This window comes from Heterodontus francisci, unplaced genomic scaffold (genome assembly GCF_036365525.1).
Source record: "Heterodontus francisci isolate sHetFra1 unplaced genomic scaffold, sHetFra1.hap1 HAP1_SCAFFOLD_57, whole genome shotgun sequence".
NCBI lineage: Eukaryota > Metazoa > Chordata > Chondrichthyes > Heterodontiformes > Heterodontidae > Heterodontus > Heterodontus francisci.
In genome coordinates, this window is record NW_027142024.1 from 5,320,117 (window position 1) to 5,335,851 (window position 15,735).

A 15,735-nucleotide genomic window follows, 5' to 3' on the forward strand; every position below is an offset into this window, starting at 1 on the left:
AACAAAGACATACAGTGACACCCAGTAACAAAGACATACACTGACAGCCAGAAACACATACATACACTTACACCAAGCAACAAAGACAAACACTGTCACCCAGTAACAAAGACATGCACTGACACCCAGTAACACAGACACACACTTACACCAAGTAACAAAGACACACACTGACACCCAGTAACAAAGACATACACTGACACCAATTAACAAAGACATACACTGACACCCAGTAACACAGACACACACTTACACCAAGTAACAAAGACATACACTGACACCAAGTAACAAAGACACGCACTGACACCAGTAACAAAGACACACACTTACACCAAGTAACAAAGACATACACTGACACCCAGTAACAAAGACATACACTGACAACCAGTAACACAGACACTCACTTACACCAAGTAACAAAGACACACACTCACACCCAGTAACAAAGAAATACACTTACACCAAGTAACAAAGACATACACTGACACCCAGTAACAGAGACACACACTGACACCCAGTAACACAGACACACACTGACACCAAGGAACAAAGACACGCACAGTCACCCAGTAACTAAGACATACACTTACACCCAGTAACACAGACACACACTGACACCTAGTAACACAGACATACACTCACACCAAGTAACAAAGACATACACTGACACCCAGTAACACAGACGCACACTTACACCAAGTAACAAAGACACACACTGACACCCAGTAACAAAGACATACAATTACACCCAGTAACACAGACATGCAATGACACCCAGAAACACAGACACACACTTACACCAAGTAACAAAGACATACACTGACACCCAGTGACACAGACACACACTTACACCAAGTAAAAAAGACATTCACTGAAACCCAGTAACATAGACACACACTGACACCAAGTAACAAAGACACGCACTTACACCCAGTAACACAGACATGCACTGACACCAAGTAACAAAGACATACACTGACACCAAGTAACAAAGACACACACTGACACCCAGTAACACAGACACACACTGACACCAAGTAACAAAGACAGGCACTGACACCCAGTAACAAAGACATACACTGACACCCAGTAACACAGACACACACTTACACCAAGTAACAAAGACACACACTGAGACCCAGTAACACAGACACACACTTACACCAAGTAACACAGACATACACTGACACCCAGTAACACAGACACACACATACACCAAGTAACAAAGACACACACTGACATCCAGTAACAAAGACATACACTGATACCAAGTGACAAAGACAGACACTGACACGCAGAAACACAGACACACTCTTACACCAAGTAACAAAGACATACACTGACACCCAGTGACACAGACACACACTGACACCAAGTAACAAAGACATACACTGACACCCAGTAACATAGACACACACTGACACCAAGTAACAAAGACACGCACTTACACCCAGTAACACAGACAGACACTGACAGCAAGTAACAAAGACATACACTGACACCAAGTATCAAAGACACACACTGACACCCAGTAACACAGACACACACTGACACCAAGTAACAAAGACAAACACCGACACCCAGTAACAAAGACATACACTGACACCCAGTAACACAGACACACACTTACACCAAGTAACAAAGACACACACTGACACCCAGTAACAAAAACATACACTGACAGCAAGTAAAAAAGACACACACTGACACCAAGGAACAAAGACATACACTGGCACCAAGTAACAAAGACACACACTGACACCCAGTAACAAAGACACACACTTACACCAAGTAACACAGACATACACTGACACCCAGTAACACAGACACACACTTACACCAAGTAACAAAAACACACACTGACATCCAGTAACAAAGACATACACTGACACCAAGTGACAAAGCCATACACTGACACCCAGAAACACAGACACACACTTACACCAAGTAACAAAGACATACACTGACACCCAGTGACACAGACACACACTTACACCAAGTAACAAAGACATACACTGACACCCAGTAACATAGACACACACTGACACCAAGTAACAAAGACACGCACTTACACCCAGTAACACAGAAATACACTGACACCAAGTAACAAAGACATACACTGACACCCAGTAACACAGACACACACTGACACCAAGTTGCAAAGACAAACAATGACACCCAGTAACAAAGACATACACTGACACCCAGTAACACAGACACACACTTACACCAAGTAACAAAGACACACACTGACACCCAGTAACAAAAACATACACTGACACCAAGTAAAAAAGACACACACTGACACCCAGTAACAAAGGCACACACTGACACCCAGTAACAAAAACATACACTGACACCATGTAACAAAGACATACACTGACACCAAGTAACACAGACATACACTGACACCAAGTAAAATAGACACACACTGACACCAAGTAACAAAGACAGAAACTGACACCAAGTAACAAAGACACACACTGACACCAAGTAACAAAGACATACACTGACACCCAGTAACACAGACACACACTGACACCAAGTAACAAAGACATACACTGACAACCAGTAACAAAGACATACACTGACACCCAGTAACAAAGACATACACTGACACCCAGTAACACAGACAAACACTGACACCAAGTAACAAAGACATACAGTGACACCCAGTAACAAAGACATACACGGACAGCCAGAAACACATACATACACTTACACCCAGTAACAAAGACATGCACTGACACCCAGAAACACAGACACACACTTACACCAAGTAACAAAGACACACACTGACACCCAGTAACAAAGACATACACTGACACCAATTAACAAAGACATACACTGACACCCAGTGACACAGACACACACTTACACCAAGTAACAAAGACATACACTGACACCAAGTAACAAAGACACACACTGACACCCAGTAACAAAGACACACACTAACACCAAGTAACTAAGACATACACTGACACCCAGTAACAAAGACATACACTGACAACCAGTAACACAGACACTCACTTACACCAAGTAACAAAGACACACACTCACACCCAGTAACAAGGAAATACACTTACACCAAGTAACACAGACACACACTTACACCAAGTAACAAAGACACACACTGACATCCAGTAACAAAGACATACACTGACACCAAGTGACAAAGACAGACACTGACACCCAGAAACACAGACACACACTTACACCAAGTAACAAAGACATACACTGACACCCAGTGACACAGACACACACTGACACCAAGTAACAAAGACACGCACTTACACCCAGTAACACAGACATACACTGACACCAAGTAAATAAGACATACACTGACACCAAGTATCAAAGACACACACTGACTCCCAGTAACACAGACACACACTGACACCAAGTAACAAAGAGAAACACTGACACCCAGTAACAAAGACATACACTGACACCCAGTAACACAGACACACACTTACACCAAGTAACAAAGACACACACTGACACCCAGGAACAAAAACATACACTGACACCAAGTAAAAAAGACACACACTGACACCAAGTAACAAAGACATACACTGACACCAAGTAACAAAGACATACACTGACACCCAGTAACAAAGACACACACTTACACCAAGTAACACAGACATACACTGACACCCAGTAACACAGACACACACTTACACCAAGTAACAAAGACACACACTGACATCCAGTAACAAAGACATACACTGACACCAAGTGACAAAGCCATACACTGACACCCAGAAACACAGACACACACTTACACCAAGTAACAAAGACATACACTGACACCCAGTGACACAGACACACACTTACACCAAGTAACAAAGACATACACTGACACCCAGTAACATAGACACACACTGACAACAAGTAACAAAGACACGCACTTACACCCAGTAACACAGACATACACTGACACCAAGTAACAAAGACATACACTGACACCCAGTAACACAGAGACAACCTTACACCAAGTAACAAAGACATACACTTACACCCAGTAACAGAGACATACACTGACACCCAGCATCACAGACATACACTGACACCCAGTAACACAGACACACACTTACACCAATTAACAAAGACACACACTGACACCCAGAAACACAGACACACACTTACACCAAGTTACAAAGACATACACTGACACCCAGTGACACAGACACACACTTACACCAAGTAACAAAGACATACACTGACACCCAGTAACATAGACACACACTGACAACAAGTAACAAAGACACGCACTTACACCCAGTAACACAGACATACACTGACACCAAGTAACAAAGACATACACTGACACCCAGTAACACAGACACACACTGACACCAAGTAACAAAGACATACACTGACACCAAGTAACAAAGACACACACTGACACCCAGTAACAAAGACACACACTTACACCAAGTAACACAGACATACACTGACACCCAGTAACACAGACACACACTTGCAACAAGTAACAAAGACACACACTGACACCCAGTAACACAGACACACACTGAAATCAAGTAACAAAGACACGCACTGACACCCAGTAACAAAGACATACACTTACACCCAGTAACAGAGACATACACTGACACCCAGCATCACAGACATACACTGACACCCAGTAACACAGACACACAGTTACACCAAGAAACTAAGACACACACACACACAGTAACAAAGACAGAAACTGACACCAAGTAACAAAGAAACACACTGACACCAAGTAACAAAGACATACACTGACACCCAGTAACACAGACACACACTGACACCAAGTAACAAAGACATACACTGACAACCAGTAACAAAGACATACACTGACACCCAGTAACACAGAGACAACCTTACACCAAGTAACAAAGACATACACTTACACCCAGTAACAGAGACATACACTGACACCCAGCATCATAGACATACACTGACACCCAGTAACACAGACACACACTTACACCAAGAAACTAAGACACACACACACCCAGTAACACAGACACACACTGACACCCAGTAACAAAAACATACACTGACACCAAGTAAAAAAGACACACACTGACACCCAATAACAAAGACACACACTGACACCCAGTAACAAAAACATACACTGACACCATGTAACACAGACATACACTGACACCAAGTAATTTAGACACACACTGACACCAAGTAACAAAGACAGACACTGACACCAAGTAACAAAGACACACACTGACACCAAGTAACAAAGACATACACTGACACTCAGTAACACAGACACACACTGACACCAATTAACAAAGACATACACTGACAACCAGTAACAAAGACATACACTGACACCCAGTAACACAGAGACACCCTTACACCAAGTAACAAAGACACACACTGACACCCAGTAACAAAGACATACACTGACACCAAGTAACAAAGACATACACTGACACCCAGTAACACAGACAAACACTGACACCAAGTAACAAAGAGATACAGTGACACCCAGTAACAAAGACATACGCTTAGAACAAGTAACAAAGACACACACTGACAGCCAGAAACACAGACATACACTTACACCAAGTAACAAAGACAAACACTGTCACCCAGTAACAAAGACATGCACTGACACCCAGTAACACAGACACACACTTACACCAAGTAACAAAGACACACACTGACACCCAGTAACAAAGACATACACTGACACAAAATAACAAAGACATACACTGACACCCAGTAACACAGAAATACACTTACACCAAGTAACAAAGACATACACTGACACCAAGTAACAAAGACACACACTGACACCCAGTAACACAGACACACATTTACACCAAGTAACAAAGACATACACTGACATCCAGTAACAAAGACATACACTGACACCCAGTAACACAGAGACACCCTTACACCAAGTAACAAAGACACACACTCACACCAAGTAACAAAGACTCACACTGACATCCAGTAACAAAGACATACACTGACACTCAGTAATAAAGACATACTCTGACATCCAGTAACACAGACACACACTTGCAACAAGTAACGAAGACACACACTGACACCCAGTAACACAGACACACACTGAAACCAAGTAACAAAGACACGCACTGACACCCAGTAACAAAGACATACACTTACACCCAGTAACAGAGACATACACTGACACCCAGCATCACAGACATACACTGACACCCAGTAACACAGACACACACTTACACCAAGAAACTAAGACACACAGACACCCAGTAACAAAGACAGAAACTGACACCAAGTAACAAAGACACACACTGACACCAAGTAACAAAGACATACACTGACACCCAGTAACACAGACACACACTGACACCAAGTAACAAAGACATACACTGACACCCAGTAACACAGAGACAACCTTACACCAAGTAACAAAGACACACACTGACACCAAGTAACAAAGACATACACTTACACCAAGTAACACAGACATACACTGACACCCAGTAACACAGACACACACTTACACCAAGTAACAAAGACACACACTGACATCCAGTAACAAAGACATACACTGACACCAAGTGACAAAGACAGACACTGACACCCAGAAACACAGACACACACTTACACCAAGTAACAAAGACATACACTGACACCCAGTGACACAGACACACACTGACACCAAGTAACAAAGACACGCACTTACACCCAGTAACACAGACATACACTGACACCAAGTAAATAAGACATACACTGACACCAAGTATCAAAGACACACACTGACTCCCAGTAACACAGACACACACTGACACCAAGTAACAAAGAGAAACACTGACACCCAGTAACAAAGACATACACTGACACCCAGTAACACAGACACACACTTACACCAAGTAACAAAGACACACACTGACACCCAGTAACAAAAACATACACTGACACCAAGTAAAAAAGACACACACTGACACCAAGTAACAAGGACATACACTGACACCAAGTAACAAAGACATACACTGACACCCAGTAACAAAGACACACACTTACACCAAGTAACACAGACATACACTGACACCCAGTAACACAGACACACACGTACACCAAGTAACAAAGACACACACTGACATCCAGTAACAAAGACATACACTGACACCAAGTGACAAAGCCATACACAGACACCCAGAAACACAGACACACACTTACACCAAGTAACAAAGACATACACTGACACCCAGTGACACAGACACACACTTACACCAAGTAACAAAGACATACACTGACACCCAGTAACATAGACACACACTGACAACAAGTAACAAAGACACGCACTTACACCCAGTAACACAGACACACACTGACACCAAGTAACAAAGACATACACTGACACCAAGTAACAAAGACACACACTGACACCCAGTAACAAAGACACACACTTACACCAAGTAACACAGACATACACTGACACCCAGTAACACAGACACACACTTGCAACAAGTAACAAAGACACACACTGACACCCAGTAACACAGACACACACTGAAACCAAGTAACAAAGACACGCACTGACACCCAGTAACAAAGACATACACTTACACCCAGTAACAGAGACATACACTGACACCCAGCATCACAGACATACACTGACACCCAGTAACACAGACACACACTTACACCAAGAAACGAAGACACACACACACCCAGTAACAAAGACAGAAACTGACACCAAGTAACAAAGACACACACTGACACCAAGTAACAAAGACATACACTGACACCCAGTAACACAGACACACACTGACACCAAGTAACAAAGACAGACACTGACAACCAGTAACAAAGAGATACACTGACACCCAGTAACACAGAGACAACCTAACACCAAGTAACAAAGACATACACTTACACCCAGTAACAGAGACATACACTGACACCCAGGATCACAGACATACACTGACACCCAGTAACACAGACACACACTTACACCAAGAAACTAAGACACACACACACCCAGTAACAAAGACACACACTGACACCCAGTAACAAAAACATACACTGACACCAAGTAAAAAAGAAACACACTGACACCCAATAACAAAGACACACACTGACACCCAGTAACAAAAACATACACTGACACCATGTAACACAGACATACACTGACACCAAGTAATTTAGACACACACTGACACCAAGTAACAAAGACAGACACTGACACCAAGTAACAAAGACACACACTGACACCAAGTAACAAAGACATACACTGACAACCAGTAACAAAGACATACACTGACACCCAGTAACACAGACAAACACTGACACCAAGTAACAAAGAGATACAGTGACACACAGTAACAAAGACATACACTTACAACAAGTAACAAAGACACACACTGACAGCCAGAAACACAGACATACACTTACACCAAGTAACAAAGACAAACACTGTCACCCAGTAACAAAGACATGCACTGACACCCAGTAACACAGACACACACTTACACCAAGTAACAAAGACACACACTGACACCCAGTAACAAAGACATACACTGACACCAATTAACAAAGACATACACTGACACCCAGTAACACAGACACACACTTACACCAAGTAACAATGACATACACTGACACCAAGTAACACAGACACACACTTACACCAAGTAACAAAGACATACACTGACATCCAGTAACAAAGACATACACTGACACCCAGTAACACAGAGACACCCTTACACCAAGTAACAAAGACACACACTCACACCAAGTAACAAAGACACACACTGACATCCAGTAACAAAGACATAAACTGACACTCAGTAATAAAGACATACTCTGACATCCAGGAACACAGACACACACTTGCAACAAGTAACGAAGACACACACTGACACCCAGTAACACAGACACACACTGAAACCAAGTAACAAAGACACGCACTGACACCCAGTAACAAAGACATACACTTACACCCAGTAACAGAGACATACACTGACACCCAGCATCACAGACATACACTGACACCCAGGAACACAGACACACACTTACACCAAGAAACTAAGACACACAGACACCCAGTAACAAAGACAGAAACTGACACCAAGTAACAAAGACACACACTGACACCAAGTAACAAAGACATACACTGACACCCAGTAACACAGACACACACTGACACCAAGTAACAAAGACATACACTGACAACCAGTGACAAAGACATACACTGACACCCAGTAACACAGAGACAACCTTACACCAAGTAACAAAGACACACAATGACACCAAGTAACAAAGACATACACTGACACCAAGTAACAAAGACATACACTGACACCCAGTAACACAGACAAACACTGACACCAAGTAACAAAGACATACAGTGACACCCAGTAACAAAGACATACACTGACAGCCAGAAACACATACATACACTTACACCAAGCAACAAAGACAAACACTGTCACCCAGTAACAAAGACAAGCACTGACACCCAGTAACACAGACACACACTTACACAAAGTAACAAAGACACACACTGACACCCAGTAACAAAGACATACACTGACACCAATTAACAAAGACATACACTGACACCCAGTAACACAGAAACACACTTACACCAAGTAACAAAGACATACACTGACACCAAGTAACAAAAGACACACACTGACACCCAGTAACAAAGACACACACTTACACCAAGTAACAAAGACATACACTGACACCCAGTAACAAAGATATACACTGACAACCAGTAACACAGACACTCACTTACAACAAGTAACAAAGACACACACTCACACCCAGTAACAAAGAAATACACTTACACCAAGTAACAAAGACATACACTGACACCCAGTAACAGAGACACACACTGACACCCAGTAACACAGACACACACTGACACCAAGGAACAAACACACGCACAGACACCCAGTAACAAAGACATACACTTACACCCAGTAACAAAGACATACACTGACACCAATTAACAAAGACATACACTGACACCCAGTAACACAGACACACACTTACACAAAGTAACAAAGACACACACTGACACCCAGTAACAAAGACATACACTGACACCAATTAACAAAGACATACACTGACACCCAGTAACACAGAAACACACTTACACCAAGTAACAAAGACATACACTGACACCAAGTAACAAAAGACACACACTGACACCCAGTAACAAAGACACACACTTACACCAAGTAACAAAGACATACACTGACACCCAGTAACAAAGATATACACTGACAACCAGTAACACAGACACTCACTTACAACAAGTAACAAAGACACACACTCACACCCAGTAACAAAGAAATACACTTACACCAAGTAACAAAGACATACACTGACACCCAGTAACAGAGACACACACTGACACCCAGTAACACAGACACACACTGACACCAAGGAACAAACACACGCACAGACACCCAGTAACAAAGACATACACTTACACCCAGTAACACAGACACACACTGACACCTTGTAACACAGACATACACTTACACCAAGTAACAAAGACATACACTGACACCCAGTAACACAGACACACACTTACACCAAGTAACAAAGACACACACTGACACCCGGTAACAAAGACATAGAATTACACCCAGTAACACAGACATGCAATGACACCCAGAAACACAGACACACACTTACACCAAGTAACAAAGACATACACTGACACCCAGTGACACAGACACACACTTACACCAAGTAAAAAAGACATTCACTGACACCCAGTAACATAGACACACACTGACACCAAGTAACAAAGACACGCACTTACACCCAGTAACACAGACATGCACTGACACCAAGTAAAAAAGACATACACTGACACCAAGTAACAAAGACACACACTGACACCCAGTAACACAGACACACACTGACACCAAGTAACAAAGACACACACTGACACCCAGTAACAAAAACATACACTGACACCCAGTAACACAGACACACACTTACAACAAGTAACAAAGACACACACTGACACCCAGTAACACAGACACACACTTACACCAAGTAACACAGACATACACTGACACCCAGTAACACAGACACACACTTACACCAAGTAACAAAGACACACACTGACATCCAGTAATAAAGACATACACTGACACCAAGTGACAAAGACAGACACTGACACCCAGAAACACAGACACACACTTACACCAAGTAACAAAGACATACACTGACACCCAGTGACACAGACACACACTGACACCAAGTAACAAAGACACGCACTTACACCCAGTAACACAGACATACACTGACACCAAGTAACAAAGACATACACTGACACCAAGTATCAAAGACACACACTGACACCCAGTAACACAGACACACACTGACACCAAGTAACAAAGAGAAACACTGACACCCAGTAACAAAAACATACACTGACACCCAGTAACACAGACACACACTTACACCAAGTAACAAAGACACACACTGACACCCAGTAACAAAAACATACACTGACACCAAGTAAAAAAGACACACACTGACAGCAAGTAACAAAGACACACACTTACACCAAGTAACACAGACATACACTGACACGCAGTAACACAGACACATACTTACACCAAGTAACAAAGACACACACTGACATCCAGTAACAAAGACATACACTGACACCAAGTGACAAAGCCATACACTGACACCCAGAAACACAGACACACACTTACACCAAGTAACAAAGACATACACTGACACCCAGTGACACAGACACACACTTACACCAAGTAACAAAGACATACACAGACACCCAGTAACATAGACACACACTGACACCAAGTAACAAAGACACGCACTTACACCCAGTAACACAGACATACACTGACACCAAGTAACAAAGACATACACTGACACCCAGTTACACAGACACACACTGACACCAAGTAACAAAGACAAACACTGACACCCAGTAACAAAGACATACACTGACACCCAGTAACACAGACACACACTTACACCAAGTAACAAAGACACACACTGACACCCAGTAACAAAAACATACACTGACAACAAGTAAAAAAGACACACACTGACACCCAGTAACAAAGACAGACACTGACACCAAGTAACAAAGACACACACTGACACCAAGTAACAAAGACATGCACTGACACCCAGTAACACAGACACACAATGACACCAAGTAACAAAGACATACACTGACAACCAGTAACAAAGACATACACTGACACCCAGTAACACAGAGACACCCTTACACCAAGTAACAAAGACACACACTGACACCCAGTAACAAAGACATACACTGACACCAAGTAACAAAGACATACACTGACACCCAGTAACAAAGACAAACACTGACACCAAGTAACAAAGACATACAGTGACACCCAGTAACAAAGACATACACTTATAACAAGTAACAAAGACACACACTGACAGCCAGAAACACAGACATACACTTACACCAAGTAACAAAGACAAACAATGTCACCCAGTAACAAAGACATGCACTGACACCCAGTAACACAGACACACACTTACACCAAGTAACAAAGACACAGACTGACACCCAGTAACAAAGACATACACTGACACCAATTAACAAAGACATACACTGACACCCAGTAACACAGACACACACTTACACCAAGTAACAAAGACATACACTGACACCAAGTAACAAAGACACACACTGACACCCAGTAACACAGACACACACTTACACCAAGTAACAAAGACATACACTGACATCCAGTAACAAAGACATACACTGACACCCAGTAACACAGAGACACCCTTACACCAAGTAACAAAGACACACACTCACACCGAATAACAAAGACATACACTGACATTCAGTAATAAAGACATACTCTGACATCCAGTAACACAGACACACACTTGCAACAAGTAACAAAGACACACAATGTCACCCAGTAACAAAGACATGCACTGACACCCAGTAACACAGACACACACTTACACCAAGTAACAAAGACACACACTGACACCCAGTAACAGAGACACACACTTACACCAAGTACCAAAGACATACACTGACACCCAGTAACACAGACACACACTGATTCCAAGTAACAAAGACACGCACTGACACCCAGTACCAAAGGCATACACTTACACACAGTAACTGAGACATACACTGACACCCAGCAACACAGACATACACTGACACCCAGTAAGACAGCCATACACTTACAACAAGTAACAAAGACATACACTGACTCCCAGTAACACAGACACACACTTACATCAAGTAACAAAGACATACACTGACACCCAGTAACACAGACACACACTTACACCAAGAAACTAAGACACCCACACACCCAGTAACAAAGACAGACACTGACACCAAGTAACAAAGACACACACTGACACCAAGTAACAAAGACATACATTGACACCCAGTAACACAGACACACACTGACACCAAGTAACAAAGAAATACACTGACAACCAGTAACAAAGACATACACTGACACCCAGTAACACAGACACACTCTTACACCAAGTAACAAAGACACACACTGACACCCAATAACAAAGACATACACTGACACCAAGTAACAAAGACATACACTGACACCCAGTAACACAGACAGACACTGACACCAAGTAACAAAGACATACAGTGTCACCCAGTAACAAAGACATACACTGACAGCCAGAAACATAGACACACACTTACACCAAGTAACAAAGACACACACTGACACCCAGTAACAAAGACATACACTGACACCAAGTAACAAAGACATACACTGACACCCAGTAACACAGACAGACACTGACACCAAGTAACAAAGACATACAGTGACACCCAGTAACAAAGACAAACACTGACACCCAGAAACAAAGACATGCACTGACACAGAGAAACACAGACACACACTTACACCAAGTAACAAAGACAAACACTGACACCCATTAACAAAGACATACACTGACACCAAGTGACAAAGACATAAAATGACACCCAGTAACAAAGACACACACTTACACCAAGTAACACAGACATGCACTGACACCCAGTAACACAGACACACACTTACACCAAGTTACAAAGACACATACTGACACCCAGTAACAAAGACATACACTGAAACAAATTAACAAAGTCATACACCGACACCCAGTAACACAGACACACACTTACACCAAGTAACAAGGACACACACTGACACCCAGTAACAAACACAATCACTTACACCCAGTAACACAGACATACACTGGCATCAGATAACAAAGACATACACTGACACCAAGTAACAAAGACACACACTGACACCCAGTAACACAGACACACACTGACACCAAGTAACAAAGACACACACTGACACCCAGTAACAAAGACAAACACTTACACCCAGTAACACAGACACACACTTACACCAAGTAACAAAGACACACACTGACACCCAGTCACAAAGACATACACTGACACCATGTAACAAAGACATGCACTGACACCAAGTAACAAAGACATACACAGACACCAAGTTAAAAAGACACACACTGACACCAAGTAAAAAAGATATACACTGACACCCAGTAACAAAGAGAGACACTTACACCAAGTGACTCAGACATACACCGACACCCAGTAACACAGACACACACTTACACCAAGTAACAAAGGCACACACTTACACCAAGTAACAAAGACACACACTGACATCCAGTAACAAAGACATGCACTGACACCAAGTGACAAAGACATACACTGACACCCAGTAACACAGACACACACTTACACCAAGTAACAAAGACATACACTGACACCCAGTAACACAGACACACACTTACACCAAGTAACAAAGACATACACTGACACCAAGTAACAAAGACACACACTGACACCCAGTAACACAGACACACACTTACACCAAGTAACAAAGACATACACTGACATCCAGTAACAAAGACATACACTGACACCCAGTAACACAGAGACACCCTTACACCAAGTAACAAAGACACACACTCACACCGAATAACAAAGACATACACTGACATTCAGTAATAAAGACATACTCTGACATCCAGTAACACAGACACACACTTGCAACAAGTAACAAAGACACACAATGTCACCCAGTAACAAAGACATGCACTGACACCCAGTAACACAGACACACACTTACACCAAGTAACAAAGACACACACTGACACCCAGTAACAGAGACACACACTTACACCAAGTACCAAAGACATACACTGACACCCAGTAACACAGACACACACTGATTCCAAGTAACAAAGACACGCACTGACACCCAGTACCAAAGGCATACACTTACACACAGTAACTGAGACATACACTGACACCCAGCAACACAGACATACACTGACACCCAGTAAGACAGCCATACACTTACAACAAGTAACAAAGACATACACTGACTCCCAGTAACACAGACACACACTTACATCAAGTAACAAAGACATACACTGACACCCAGTAACACAGACACACACTTACACCAAGAAACTAAGACACCCACACACCCAGTAACAAAGACAGACACTGACACCAAGTAACAAAGACACACACTGACACCAAGTAACAAAGACATACATTGACACCCAGTAACACAGACACACACTGACACCAAGTAACAAAGAAATACACTGACAACCAGTAACAAAGACATACACTGACACCCAGTAACACAGACACACTCTTACACCAAGTAACAAAGACACACACTGACA